Source organism: Metopolophium dirhodum, chromosome 1 (genome assembly GCF_019925205.1).
Source record: "Metopolophium dirhodum isolate CAU chromosome 1, ASM1992520v1, whole genome shotgun sequence".
Taxonomy (NCBI): domain Eukaryota; kingdom Metazoa; phylum Arthropoda; class Insecta; order Hemiptera; family Aphididae; genus Metopolophium; species Metopolophium dirhodum.
The window spans coordinates 61,644,278-61,659,949 of NC_083560.1; positions in this window are offsets into that span (position 1 = coordinate 61,644,278).

Consider the following 15,672-nt stretch of genomic DNA (forward strand, 5'->3'; position numbering starts at 1 on the left):
ACCCTGATAGTTAATTGTAAATATGAGCTGATTTATGTGGTATTAATTTCTACATTAGGTAAACACAAGTGTATAACTGTTAGTCAACATTGACCCACGATGGTAATGTGTGTAATTTCTATTTTAAACGAGAATTTCATCAAAATTCAAAAATAAAGGCAGCCCACTCTTATGGATTACTGTTAAACAAGCTCATTTATGTGGTTCAAATGAGTACTTTTACTTAAAACTAGTGTAAAAGAAAGTCAGCATTTAATCTACATTAAGATTTATTATTTTCCTTATTATTATCCTTAGGATAAACGTTAAATTCTTCAAAATTTGAAAAAAGAGACATATTTCCCCATTGGAAAATTGTTAGGATTAGTCGATTTCTATAGTTCCATATTACTTCTTTGGACAAAAAAATGTTTATCGGAAAGTCAACATTCCATCAACAATTATATTTAGTGATAATCATTGGAAATAAGTGTAATTTTTGAAAAATTTAAGTGGTGACAGACCAACTCTAGTTAAAAGTAGTTAATATCAGCTGATTTTTGTATTTCTAAATTTTACTTTAGGTAAACAAAAGTGTAACAGTTTGCCAACATTTGACCTACACTGGTCTTTTGTATTATCCAAAATATTAACGAGAATTTCTGTTAAATTTAAAAATAATTGCAGTCTACCCCGATAGTTAATTGTAAATATGAGCCGATTTATGTGGTATAAATTTCCACATTAGGTCAACACAAGTGTATAACTGATAGTCAACTTTGACCCACGATGGTAATGTGTGTTCTCTATATTATAAACGAGAATTTCATCAAAATTTAAAAATAAATGCTGATTTATGTGTATACATTTCTACATTACATAAACACAAGTGTAACAGTTTGTCAACATTTGACATAATATACTGTAAATGTGTTTTATCTAAAATTTAAACGAGAATTCCTTCCAAATTTAAAATTAATTGCAGCCTACCCTAATAGTTAATTGTAATGATGAGCTGATTTATGTGGTATAAATTTCTACATTAGATAAACACAAGTGTATAATTGTTGGTCAACTTTGACCCACGATGGTAACGTGTGTAATTTATATTTTAAACGAGAATTTCATCAAAATTTAAAAATAAAGGCAGCCCACTCATATGGATTATTGTTAAACGAGCTGATTTATGTGGTTCAAATTAGTACTTTTACTTAAAACTAGTGTAAAAGAAAGTCAGCATTTAATCTACATTAAGATTAATTATTATCCTTATTATTATCCTTAGGATAAACGTTAAATTCTTCAAAATTTGAAAATAGAGACATACTTCCCCATTGGAAAATTGTTAGGATAAGTCGATTTCTATAGTTCCATATTACTTCTATGGGCAAATAAATGTTTATCGGAAAGTCAACATTCCATCAACAATTATATTTAGTGATATCCATTGGAAATAAGTGTAATTTTTGAAAAATTTAAGTGGAGACAGACCACCTCTAGTTAAAAGTAGTTAATATCAGCTGATTTTTGTATTTCTAAATTTTACTTTAGGTAAACAAAAGTGTAACAGTTTGTCAACATTTGACCTACACTGGTCTTTTGTATTATCCAAAATATAAACGAGAATTTCTGCCAAATTTAAAAATAATTGCTGCCTACCCCAATAGTTAATTGTAAATATGAGCTGATTTATGTGGTATTAATTTCTACATTAGGTATACACAAGTGTATAACTGTTAGTCAACTTTGACCCACGATGGTAATTTGTGTTCTCTATATTATAAACGAGAATTTCATCAAAATTTAAAAATAAATGCTGATTTATGTGGTATACATTTCTACATTACATAAACACAAGTGTAACAGTTTGTCAACATTTGACATAATATACTGTTAATGTGTGTTATCTAAAATTTAAACGAGAATTCCTTCCAAATTTAAAATTAATTGCAGCCTACCCCAATAGTTAATTGTAATTATGAGCTGATTTATGTGGTATACATTTCTACATTTCGTAAACACGAGTGCAACAGTTTGTCAACATTTGACCTACACTGGTCTTTTGTGTTATCTAAAATATAAACGAGAATTTCTTCCAAATTTAAAATTAATTGCAGCCTACCCCAATAGTAAATTGTAATTATGAGCTGATTTATGTGGTTTACATTTCTACATTAGATAAACACAAGTGTATAATTGTTAGTCAACTTTGACCCACGATGGTAATGTGTGTAATTTATATTTTACACGAGAATTTCATCAAAATTCAAAAATAAAGGCAGCCCCCTTCTATGGATTATTGTTAAACGAGCTGATTTATGTGGTTCAAATTAGTACTTTTACTTAAAACTAGTGTAAAAGAAAGTCAGCATTTAATCTACATTAAGATTTATTGTTATCCTTATTATTATCCTTAGGAAAAACGTTAAATTCTTCAAAATTTGTAAATAGAGACATACTTCCCCCTCGAAAAATTATTAGGATTAGTCGATTTCTATAGTTCCATATTACTTCTTTGGACAAAAAAATGTGTATCGGAAAGTCAACATTCCATCAACAATTATATTTAGTGATAATCATTGGAAATAAGTGTAATTTTTGAAAAATTTAAGTGGAGACAGACCAACTCTAGTTAAAAGTAGTTAATATCAGCTGATTTTTGTATTTCTAAATTTGACTTTAGGTAAACAAAAGTGTAACAGTTTGCCAACATTTGACCTACACTGTTCTTTTGTATTATCCAAAATATTAACGAGAATTTCTGCCAAATTTAAAAATAATTGCTGCCTACCCCAATAGTTAATTGTAAATATGAGCCGATTTATGTGGTATAAATTTCCACATTAGGTCAACACAAGTGTATAACTGATAGTCAACTTTGACCCACGATGGTAATGTGTGTTCTCTATATTATAAACGAGAATTTCATCAAAATTTAAAAATAAATGCTGATTTATGTGGTATACATTTCTACATTACATAAACACAAGTGTAACAGTTTGTCAACATTTGACATAATATACTGTTAATGTGTGTTATCTAAAATTTAAACGAGAATTCCTTCCAAATTTAAAATTAATTGCAGCCTACCCCAATAGTTAATTGTAATTATGAGCTGATTTATGTGGTATACATTTCTACATTAGATAAACACAAGTGTATAATTCATTGTAAATCATCAAAATTTAAAAATAAAGGCAGCCCACTCTTATGGATTATTGTTAAACGAGCTGATTTATGTGGTTCAAATTAGTACTTTTACTTAAAACTAGTGTAAAAGAAATTCAGCATTTAATCTACAATTATATTTAGTGATATCCATTGGTAATAAGTGTAATTTTTGAAAAATTTAATTGGAGACAGATTACCTCTAGTAAAAAGTAGTTAATATCAGCTGATTTTTGTATTTCTAAATTTGACTTTAGGTAAACAAAAGTGTAACAGTTTGTCAACATTTGACCTACACTGGTCTTTTGTATTATCCAAAATATAAACGAGAATTTCTGCCAAATTTAAAAATAATTGCTGCCTACCCCAATAGTTAATTGTAAATATGAGCTGATTTATGTGGTATACATTTCTACATTAGATAAACACAAGTGTATAACTGTTAGTCAACTTTGACCCACGATGGTAATGTGTGCACTCTATATTATAAACGAGAATTTCGTCAAAATTTAAAAATAAATGCTGCACATCCTTATGAATAATTGTTAAAATGAGCCGATTCATGTGGTATAAATTTCCACATAAGGTCAACACAAGTGTATAACTGTTAGTCAACTTTGACCCACGATGGTAATGTGTGTAATTTATATTTTAAACGAGAATTTCATCAAAATTCAAAAATAAAGGCAGCCCACTCTTATGGATTACTGTTAAACAAGCTCATTTATGTGGTTCAAATGAGTACTTTTACTTAAAACTAGTGTAAAAGAAAGTCAGCATTTAATCTACATTAAGATTTATTATTATCCTTATTATTATCCTTAGGATAAACGTTAAATTCTTCAAAATTTGAAAATAGAGACACACTTCCCCATTGGAAAATTGTTAGGATAAGTCGATTTCTATAGTTCCATATTACTTCTTTGGACAAAAAAATGTGTATCGGAAAGTCAACATTCCATCAACAATTATATTTAGTGATATCCATTGGAAATAAGTGTAATTTTTGAAAAATTTAAGTTGAGACAGACCACCTCTAGTTAAAATAGTTAATATCAGCTGATTTTTGTATTTCTAAATTTTACTTTAGGTAAACAAAATTGTAACAGTTTGTCAACATTTGACCTACACTGGTCATTTGTGTTATCTAAAATTTAAACGAGAATTCCTTCCAAATTTAAAATTAATTGCAGCCTACCCCAATAGTTAATTGTAATTATGAGCTGATTTATGTGGTATACATTTCTACATTTTGTAAACACAAGTGCAACAGTTTGTCAACATTTAACCTACACTGGTCTTTTGTGTTATCTAAAATATAAACGAGAATTTCTTCCAAATTTAAAAATAATTGCAGCCTACCCCAATAGTGAATTGTAAATATGAGCCGATTTATGTGGTATAAATTTCCACATTAGGTCAACACATGTGTATAACTGTTAGTCAACTTTGACCCACGATGGTAATGTGTGTAATTTATATTTTAAACGAGAATTTCATCAAAATTTAAAAATAAAGGCAGCCCACTCATATTGATTAGTGTTAAACGAGCTGATTTATGTGGTTCAAATTAGTACTTTTACTTAAAACTAGTGTAAAAGAAAGTCAGCATTTAATCTACATTAAGATTTATTATTGTCCTTATTATTATCCTTAGGAAAAACGTTAAATTCTTCAAAATTTATAAATAGAGACATACTTCCCCCTCGGAAATTTATTAGGATTAGTCGATTTCTATAGTTCCATATTACTTCTTTGGACAAAAAAATGTGTATCGGAAAGTCAACATTCCATCAACAATTATATTTAGTGATATCCATTGGAAATAAGTGTAATTTTTGAAAAATTTAAGTGGAGACAGACCAACTCTAGTTAAAAGTAGTTAATATCAGCTGATTTTGTATTTCTAAATTTGACTTTAGGTAAACAAAAGTGTTACAGTTTGTCAACATTTGACCTACACTGGTCTTTTGTAAAATCTAAAATATAAACGAAAAATTCTTCCAAATTTAAAAATAATTGCAGCCTACCCTGATAGTTAATTGTAAATATGAGCTGATTTATGTGGTATTAATTTCTACATTAGGTAAACACAAGTGTAAAACTGTTAGTTAACTTTGACCCACGATGGTAATGTGTGTTCTTTATATTATAAACGAGAATTTCATCAAAATTTAAAAATAAATGCTGATTTATGTGGTATACATTTCTACATTACATAAACACAAGTGTAACAGTTTGTTAACATTTGACGTAATATACTGTTAATGTGTGTTATCTAAAATTTAAACGAGAATTCCTTCCAAATTTAAAATTAAATGCAGCCTACCCCAATAGTTAATTGTAATGATAAGCTGATTTATGTGGTATAAATTTCTACATTAGATAAACACAAGTGTATAATTGTTAGTCAACTTTGACCCACGATGGTAATGTGTGTAATTTATATTTTAAACGAGAATTTCATCAAAATTTAAAAATAAAGGCAGCCCACTCATATGGATTATTGTTAAACGAGCTGATTTATGTGGTTCAAATTAGTACTTTTACTTAACTAGTGTAAAAGAAAGTCAGCATTTAATCTACATTAAGATTTATTATTATCCTTATTATTATTCTTAGGATAAACGTTAAATTCTTCAAAATTTGAAAATAGAGACATACTTCCCCATTGGAAAATTGTTAGGATAAGTCGATTTCTATAGTTCCATATTACTTCTTTGGCCAAAAAAATGTTTATCGGAAAGTCAACATTCCATCAACAATTATATTTAGTGATATTCATTGGAAATATGTGTAATTTTTGAAAAATTTAATTGGAGACAGATTACCTCTAGTTAAAAGTAGTTAATATCAGCTGATTTTTGTATTTCTAAATTTGACTTTAGGTAAACAAAAGTGTAACAGTTGGTCAACATTTGACATAATATACTGTTAATGTGTGTTATCTAAAATTTAAACGAGAATTCCTTCCAAATTTAAAATTAATTGCAGCCTACCCCAATAGTTAATTGTAATTATGAGCTGATTTATGTGGTATACATTTCTACATTTCGTAAACACGAGTGCAACAGTTTGTCAACATTTGACCTACACTGGTCTTTTGTGAAATCTAAAATATAAATGACAATTTCTTCCAAATTTAAAAATAATTGCAGCCTACCCTGATAGTTAATTGTAAATATCAGCTGATTTATGTGGTATTAATTTCTACATTAGGTAAACACAAGTGTATAACTGTTAGTCAACATTGACCCACGATGGTAATGTGTGTAATTTCTATTTTAAACGAGAATTTCATCAAAATTCAAAAATAAAGGCAGCCCACTCTTATGGATTACTGTTAAACAAGCTCATTTATGTGGTTCAAATGAGTACTTTTACTTAAAACTAGTGTAAAAGAAAGTCAGCATTTAATCTACATTAAGATTTATTATTTTCCTTATTATTATCCTTAGGATAAACGTTAAATTCTTCAAAATTTGAAAAAAGAGACATATTTCCCCATTGGAAAATTGTTAGGATTAGTCGATTTCTATAGTTCCATATTACTTCTTTGGACAAAAAAATGTTTATCGGAAAGTCAACATTCCATCAACAATTATATTTAGTGATAATCATTGGAAATAAGTGTAATTTTTGAAAAATTTAAGTGGTGACAGACCAACTCTAGTTAAAAGTAGTTAATATCAGCTGATTTTTGTATTTCTAAATTTTACTTTAGGTAAACAAAAGTGTAACAGTTTGCCAACATTTGACCTACACTGGTCTTTTGTATTATCCAAAATATTAACGAGAATTTCTGTTAAATTTAAAAATAATTGCAGTCTACCCCGATAGTTAATTGTAAATATGAGCCGATTTATGTGGTATAAATTTCCACATTAGGTCAACACAAGTGTATAACTGATAGTCAACTTTGACCCACGATGGTAATGTGTGTTCTCTATATTATAAACGAGAATTTCATCAAAATTTAAAAATAAATGCTGATTTATGTGTATACATTTCTACATTACATAAACACAAGTGTAACAGTTTGTCAACATTTGACATAATATACTGTAAATGTGTTTTATCTAAAATTTAAACGAGAATTCCTTCCAAATTTAAAATTAATTGCAGCCTACCCTAATAGTTAATTGTAATGATGAGCTGATTTATGTGGTATAAATTTCTACATTAGATAAACACAAGTGTATAATTGTTGGTCAACTTTGACCCACGATGGTAACGTGTGTAATTTATATTTTAAACGAGAATTTCATCAAAATTTAAAAATAAAGGCAGCCCACTCATATGGATTATTGTTAAACGAGCTGATTTATGTGGTTCAAATTAGTACTTTTACTTAAAACTAGTGTAAAAGAAAGTCAGCATTTAATCTACATTAAGATTAATTATTATCCTTATTATTATCCTTAGGATAAACGTTAAATTCTTCAAAATTTGAAAATAGAGACATACTTCCCCATTGGAAAATTGTTAGGATAAGTCGATTTCTATAGTTCCATATTACTTCTATGGGCAAATAAATGTTTATCGGAAAGTCAACATTCCATCAACAATTATATTTAGTGATATCCATTGGAAATAAGTGTAATTTTTGAAAAATTTAAGTGGAGACAGACCACCTCTAGTTAAAAGTAGTTAATATCAGCTGATTTTTGTATTTCTAAATTTTACTTTAGGTAAACAAAAGTGTAACAGTTTGTCAACATTTGACCTACACTGGTCTTTTGTATTATCCAAAATATAAACGAGAATTTCTGCCAAATTTAAAAATAATTGCTGCCTACCCCAATAGTTAATTGTAAATATGAGCTGATTTATGTGGTATTAATTTCTACATTAGGTATACACAAGTGTATAACTGTTAGTCAACTTTGACCCACGATGGTAATTTGTGTTCTCTATATTATAAACGAGAATTTCATCAAAATTTAAAAATAAATGCTGATTTATGTGGTATACATTTCTACATTACATAAACACAAGTGTAACAGTTTGTCAACATTTGACATAATATACTGTTAATGTGTGTTATCTAAAATTTAAACGAGAATTCCTTCCAAATTTAAAATTAATTGCAGCCTACCCCAATAGTTAATTGTAATTATGAGCTGATTTATGTGGTATACATTTCTACATTTCGTAAACACGAGTGCAACAGTTTGTCAACATTTGACCTACACTGGTCTTTTGTGTTATCTAAAATATAAACGAGAATTTCTTCCAAATTTAAAATTAATTGCAGCCTACCCCAATAGTAAATTGTAATTATGAGCTGATTTATGTGGTTTACATTTCTACATTAGATAAACACAAGTGTATAATTGTTAGTCAACTTTGACCCACGATGGTAATGTGTGTAATTTATATTTTACACGAGAATTTCATCAAAATTCAAAAATAAAGGCAGCCCCCTTCTATGGATTATTGTTAAACGAGCTGATTTATGTGGTTCAAATTAGTACTTTTACTTAAAACTAGTGTAAAAGAAAGTCAGCATTTAATCTACATTAAGATTTATTGTTATCCTTATTATTATCCTTAGGAAAAACGTTAAATTCTTCAAAATTTGTAAATAGAGACATACTTCCCCCTCGAAAAATTATTAGGATTAGTCGATTTCTATAGTTCCATATTACTTCTTTGGACAAAAAAATGTGTATCGGAAAGTCAACATTCCATCAACAATTATATTTAGTGATAATCATTGGAAATAAGTGTAATTTTTGAAAAATTTAAGTGGAGACAGACCAACTCTAGTTAAAAGTAGTTAATATCAGCTGATTTTTGTATTTCTAAATTTGACTTTAGGTAAACAAAAGTGTAACAGTTTGCCAACATTTGACCTACACTGTTCTTTTGTATTATCCAAAATATTAACGAGAATTTCTGCCAAATTTAAAAATAATTGCTGCCTACCCCAATAGTTAATTGTAAATATGAGCCGATTTATGTGGTATAAATTTCCACATTAGGTCAACACAAGTGTATAACTGATAGTCAACTTTGACCCACGATGGTAATGTGTGTTCTCTATATTATAAACGAGAATTTCATCAAAATTTAAAAATAAATGCTGATTTATGTGGTATACATTTCTACATTACATAAACACAAGTGTAACAGTTTGTCAACATTTGACATAATATACTGTTAATGTGTGTTATCTAAAATTTAAACGAGAATTCCTTCCAAATTTAAAATTAATTGCAGCCTACCCCAATAGTTAATTGTAATTATGAGCTGATTTATGTGGTATACATTTCTACATTAGATAAACACAAGTGTATAATTCATTGTAAATCATCAAAATTTAAAAATAAAGGCAGCCCACTCTTATGGATTATTGTTAAACGAGCTGATTTATGTGGTTCAAATTAGTACTTTTACTTAAAACTAGTGTAAAAGAAATTCAGCATTTAATCTACAATTATATTTAGTGATATCCATTGGTAATAAGTGTAATTTTTGAAAAATTTAATTGGAGACAGATTACCTCTAGTAAAAAGTAGTTAATATCAGCTGATTTTTGTATTTCTAAATTTGACTTTAGGTAAACAAAAGTGTAACAGTTTGTCAACATTTGACCTACACTGGTCTTTTGTATTATCCAAAATATAAACGAGAATTTCTGCCAAATTTAAAAATAATTGCTGCCTACCCCAATAGTTAATTGTAAATATGAGCTGATTTATGTGGTATACATTTCTACATTAGATAAACACAAGTGTATAACTGTTAGTCAACTTTGACCCACGATGGTAATGTGTGCACTCTATATTATAAACGAGAATTTCGTCAAAATTTAAAAATAAATGCTGCACATCCTTATGAATAATTGTTAAAATGAGCCGATTCATGTGGTATAAATTTCCACATAAGGTCAACACAAGTGTATAACTGTTAGTCAACTTTGACCCACGATGGTAATGTGTGTAATTTATATTTTAAACGAGAATTTCATCAAAATTCAAAAATAAAGGCAGCCCACTCTTATGGATTACTGTTAAACAAGCTCATTTATGTGGTTCAAATGAGTACTTTTACTTAAAACTAGTGTAAAAGAAAGTCAGCATTTAATCTACATTAAGATTTATTATTATCCTTATTATTATCCTTAGGATAAACGTTAAATTCTTCAAAATTTGAAAATAGAGACACACTTCCCCATTGGAAAATTGTTAGGATAAGTCGATTTCTATAGTTCCATATTACTTCTTTGGACAAAAAAATGTGTATCGGAAAGTCAACATTCCATCAACAATTATATTTAGTGATATCCATTGGAAATAAGTGTAATTTTTGAAAAATTTAAGTTGAGACAGACCACCTCTAGTTAAAATAGTTAATATCAGCTGATTTTTGTATTTCTAAATTTTACTTTAGGTAAACAAAATTGTAACAGTTTGTCAACATTTGACCTACACTGGTCATTTGTGTTATCTAAAATTTAAACGAGAATTCCTTCCAAATTTAAAATTAATTGCAGCCTACCCCAATAGTTAATTGTAATTATGAGCTGATTTATGTGGTATACATTTCTACATTTTGTAAACACAAGTGCAACAGTTTGTCAACATTTAACCTACACTGGTCTTTTGTGTTATCTAAAATATAAACGAGAATTTCTTCCAAATTTAAAAATAATTGCAGCCTACCCCAATAGTGAATTGTAAATATGAGCCGATTTATGTGGTATAAATTTCCACATTAGGTCAACACATGTGTATAACTGTTAGTCAACTTTGACCCACGATGGTAATGTGTGTAATTTATATTTTAAACGAGAATTTCATCAAAATTTAAAAATAAAGGCAGCCCACTCATATTGATTAGTGTTAAACGAGCTGATTTATGTGGTTCAAATTAGTACTTTTACTTAAAACTAGTGTAAAAGAAAGTCAGCATTTAATCTACATTAAGATTTATTATTGTCCTTATTATTATCCTTAGGAAAAACGTTAAATTCTTCAAAATTTATAAATAGAGACATACTTCCCCCTCGGAAATTTATTAGGATTAGTCGATTTCTATAGTTCCATATTACTTCTTTGGACAAAAAAATGTGTATCGGAAAGTCAACATTCCATCAACAATTATATTTAGTGATATCCATTGGAAATAAGTGTAATTTTTGAAAAATTTAAGTGGAGACAGACCAACTCTAGTTAAAAGTAGTTAATATCAGCTGATTTTGTATTTCTAAATTTGACTTTAGGTAAACAAAAGTGTTACAGTTTGTCAACATTTGACCTACACTGGTCTTTTGTAAAATCTAAAATATAAACGAAAAATTCTTCCAAATTTAAAAATAATTGCAGCCTACCCTGATAGTTAATTGTAAATATGAGCTGATTTATGTGGTATTAATTTCTACATTAGGTAAACACAAGTGTAAAACTGTTAGTTAACTTTGACCCACGATGGTAATGTGTGTTCTTTATATTATAAACGAGAATTTCATCAAAATTTAAAAATAAATGCTGATTTATGTGGTATACATTTCTACATTACATAAACACAAGTGTAACAGTTTGTTAACATTTGACGTAATATACTGTTAATGTGTGTTATCTAAAATTTAAACGAGAATTCCTTCCAAATTTAAAATTAAATGCAGCCTACCCCAATAGTTAATTGTAATGATGAGCTGATTTATGTGGTATAAATTTCTACATTAGATAAACACAAGTGTATAATTGTTAGTCAACTTTGACCCACGATGGTAATGTGTGTAATTTATATTTTAAACGAGAATTTCATCAAAATTTAAAAATAAAGGCAGCCCACTCATATGGATTATTGTTAAACGAGCTGATTTATGTGGTTCAAATTAGTACTTTTACTTAACTAGTGTAAAAGAAAGTCAGCATTTAATCTACATTAAGATTTATTATTATCCTTATTATTATTCTTAGGATAAACGTTAAATTCTTCAAAATTTGAAAATAGAGACATACTTCCCCATTGGAAAATTGTTAGGATAAGTCGATTTCTATAGTTCCATATTACTTCTTTGGCCAAAAAAATGTTTATCGGAAAGTCAACATTCCATCAACAATTATATTTAGTGATATTCATTGGAAATATGTGTAATTTTTGAAAAATTTAATTGGAGACAGATTACCTCTAGTTAAAAGTAGTTAATATCAGCTGATTTTTGTATTTCTAAATTTGACTTTAGGTAAACAAAAGTGTAACAGTTGGTCAACATTTGACCTACACAAGTCTTTTGTAAAATCTAAAATATAAACGACAAATTCTTCCAAATTTAAAAATAATTGCAGCCTACCCCAATAGTTAATTGAATTTATGAGCTGATTTATGTGGTATACATTTCTACATTTCGTAAACACAAGTGCAACAGTTTGTCAACATTTGACCTACACTGGTCTTTTGTGTTATCTAAAATATAAACGAGAATTTATTCCAAATTTAAAATTAATTGCAGCCTACCCTGATAGTTAATTGTAAATATGAGCTGATTTATGTGGTATTAATTTCTACATTAGGTAAACACAAGTGTATAACTGTTAGTTAACTTTGACCCACGATGGTAATGTGTGTTCTTTATATTATAAACGAGAATTTCATCAAAATTTAAAAATAAATGCTGATTTATGTGGTATACATTTTTACATTACATAAACACAAGTGTAACAGTTTGTCAACATTTGACATAATATACTGTTAATGTGTGTTATCTAAAATTTAAACGAGAATTCCTTCCAAATTTATAATTAAATGCAGCCTACCCCAATAGTTAATTGTAATGATGAGCTGATTTATGTGGTATAAATTTCTACATTAGATAAACACAAGTGTATAATTCATTGTAAATCATCAAAATTTAAAAATAAAGGCAGCCCACTCTTATGGATTATTGTTAAACGAGCTGATTTATGTGGTTCAAATTAGTACTTTTACTTAAAACTAGTGTAAAAGAAATTCAGCATTTAATCTACAATTATATTTAGTGATATCCATTGGTAATAAGTGTAATTTTTGAAAAATTTAATTGGAGACAGATTACCTCTAGTAAAAAGTAGTTAATATCAGCTGATTTTTGTATTTCTAAATTTGACTTTAGGTAAACAAAAGTGTAACAGTTTGTCAACATTTGACCTACACTGGTCTTTTGTATTATCCAAAATATAAACGAGAATTTCTGCCAAATTTAAAAATAATTGCTGCCTACCCCAATAGTTAATTGTAAATATGAGCCGATTTATGTGGTATAAATTTCCACATTAGGTCAACACAAGTGTATAACTGTTAGTCAACTTTGACCCACGATGGTAATGTGTGTAATTTATTAAACAAAAGTGTAACAGTTTGTCAACATTTGACCTACACTGGTCTTTTGTATTATCTAAAATATAAACGAGAATTTCTGCCAAATTTAAAAATAATTGCTGCCTACCCCAATAGTTAATTGTAAATATGAGCTGATTTATGTGGTATACATTTCTACATTAGATAAACACAAGTGTATAACTGTTAGTCAACTTTGACCCACGATGGTAATGTGTGCACTCTATATTATAAACGAGAATTTCGTCAAAATTTAAAAATAAATGCTGCACATCCTTATGAATAATTGTTAAAATGAGCCGATTCATGTGGTATAAATTTCCACATAAGGTCAACACAAGTGTATAACTGTTAGTCAACTTTGACCCACGATGGTAATGTGTGTAATTTATATTTTAAACGAGAATTTCATCAAAATTCAAAAATAAAGGCAGCCCACTCTTATGGATTACTGTTAAACAAGCTCATTTATGTGGTTCAAATGAGTACTTTTACTTAAAACTAGTGTAAAAGAAAGTCAGCATTTAATCTACATTAAGATTTATTATTATCCTTATTATTATCCTTAGGATAAACGTTAAATTCTTCAAAATTTGAAAATAGAGACACACTTCCCCATTGGAAAATTGTTAGGATAAGTCGATTTCTATAGTTCCATATTACTTCTTTGGACAAAAAAATGTGTATCGGAAAGTCAACATTCCATCAACAATTATATTTAGTGATATCCATTGGAAATAAGTGTAATTTTTGAAAAATTTAAGTTGAGACAGACCACCTCTAGTTAAAATAGTTAATATCAGCTGATTTTTGTATTTCTAAATTTTACTTTAGGTAAACAAAATTGTAACAGTTTGTCAACATTTGACCTACACTGGTCATTTGTGTTATCTAAAATTTAAACGAGAATTCCTTCCAAATTTAAAATTAATTGCAGCCTACCCCAATAGTTAATTGTAATTATGAGCTGATTTATGTGGTATACATTTCTACATTTTGTAAACACAAGTGCAACAGTTTGTCAACATTTAACCTACACTGGTCTTTTGTGTTATCTAAAATATAAACGAGAATTTCTTCCAAATTTAAAAATAATTGCAGCCTACCCCAATAGTGAATTGTAAATATGAGCCGATTTATGTGGTATAAATTTCCACATTAGGTCAACACATGTGTATAACTGTTAGTCAACTTTGACCCACGATGGTAATGTGTGTAATTTATATTTTAAACGAGAATTTCATCAAAATTTAAAAATAAAGGCAGCCCACTCATATTGATTAGTGTTAAACGAGCTGATTTATGTGGTTCAAATTAGTACTTTTACTTACAACTAGTGTAAAAGAAAGTCAGCATTTAATCTACATTAAGATTCATTATTATCCTTATTATTATCCTTAGGATAAACGTTAAATTCTTCAAAATTTGAAAATAGAGACATACTTCCCCATTGGAAAATTGTTAGGATAAGTCGATTTCTATAGTTCCATATTACTTCTTTGGGCAAAAAAATGTTTATCGGAAAGTCAACATTCCATCAACAATTATATTTAGTGATATTCATTGGAAATATGTGTAATTTTTGAAAAATTTAAGTGGAGAGAGACCAACTCTAGTTAAAAGTAGTTAATATCAGCTGATTTTTGTATTTCTAAATTTGACTTTAGGTAAACAAAAGTGTAACAGTTGGTCAACATTTGACCTACACTGGTCTTTTGTGAAATCTAAAATATAAACGACCATTTCTTCCAAATTTAAAAATTATTGCAGCCTACCCCGATAGTTTATTGTAAATATGAGCTGATTTATGTGGTATACATTTCTACATTTTGTAAACACAAGTGCAACAGTTTGTCAACATTTAACCTACACTGGTCTTTTGTGTTATCTAAAATATAAACGACAATTTCTTCCAAATTTATAATTAATTGCAGCCTACCCCAATAGTTAATTGTAATTATGAGCTGATTTGTGTGGTATAAATTTCTACATTAGATAAACACAAGTGTATAATTGTTAGTCAACTTTGACCCACGATGGTAATGTGTGCACTCTATATTATAAACGAGAATTTCGTCAAAATTTAAAAATAAATGCTGCACATCCTTATGAATAATTGTTAAAATGAGCCGATTCATGTGGTATAAATTTCCACATAAGGTCAACACAAGAGTATAATTGTTAGTCAACTTTGACCCA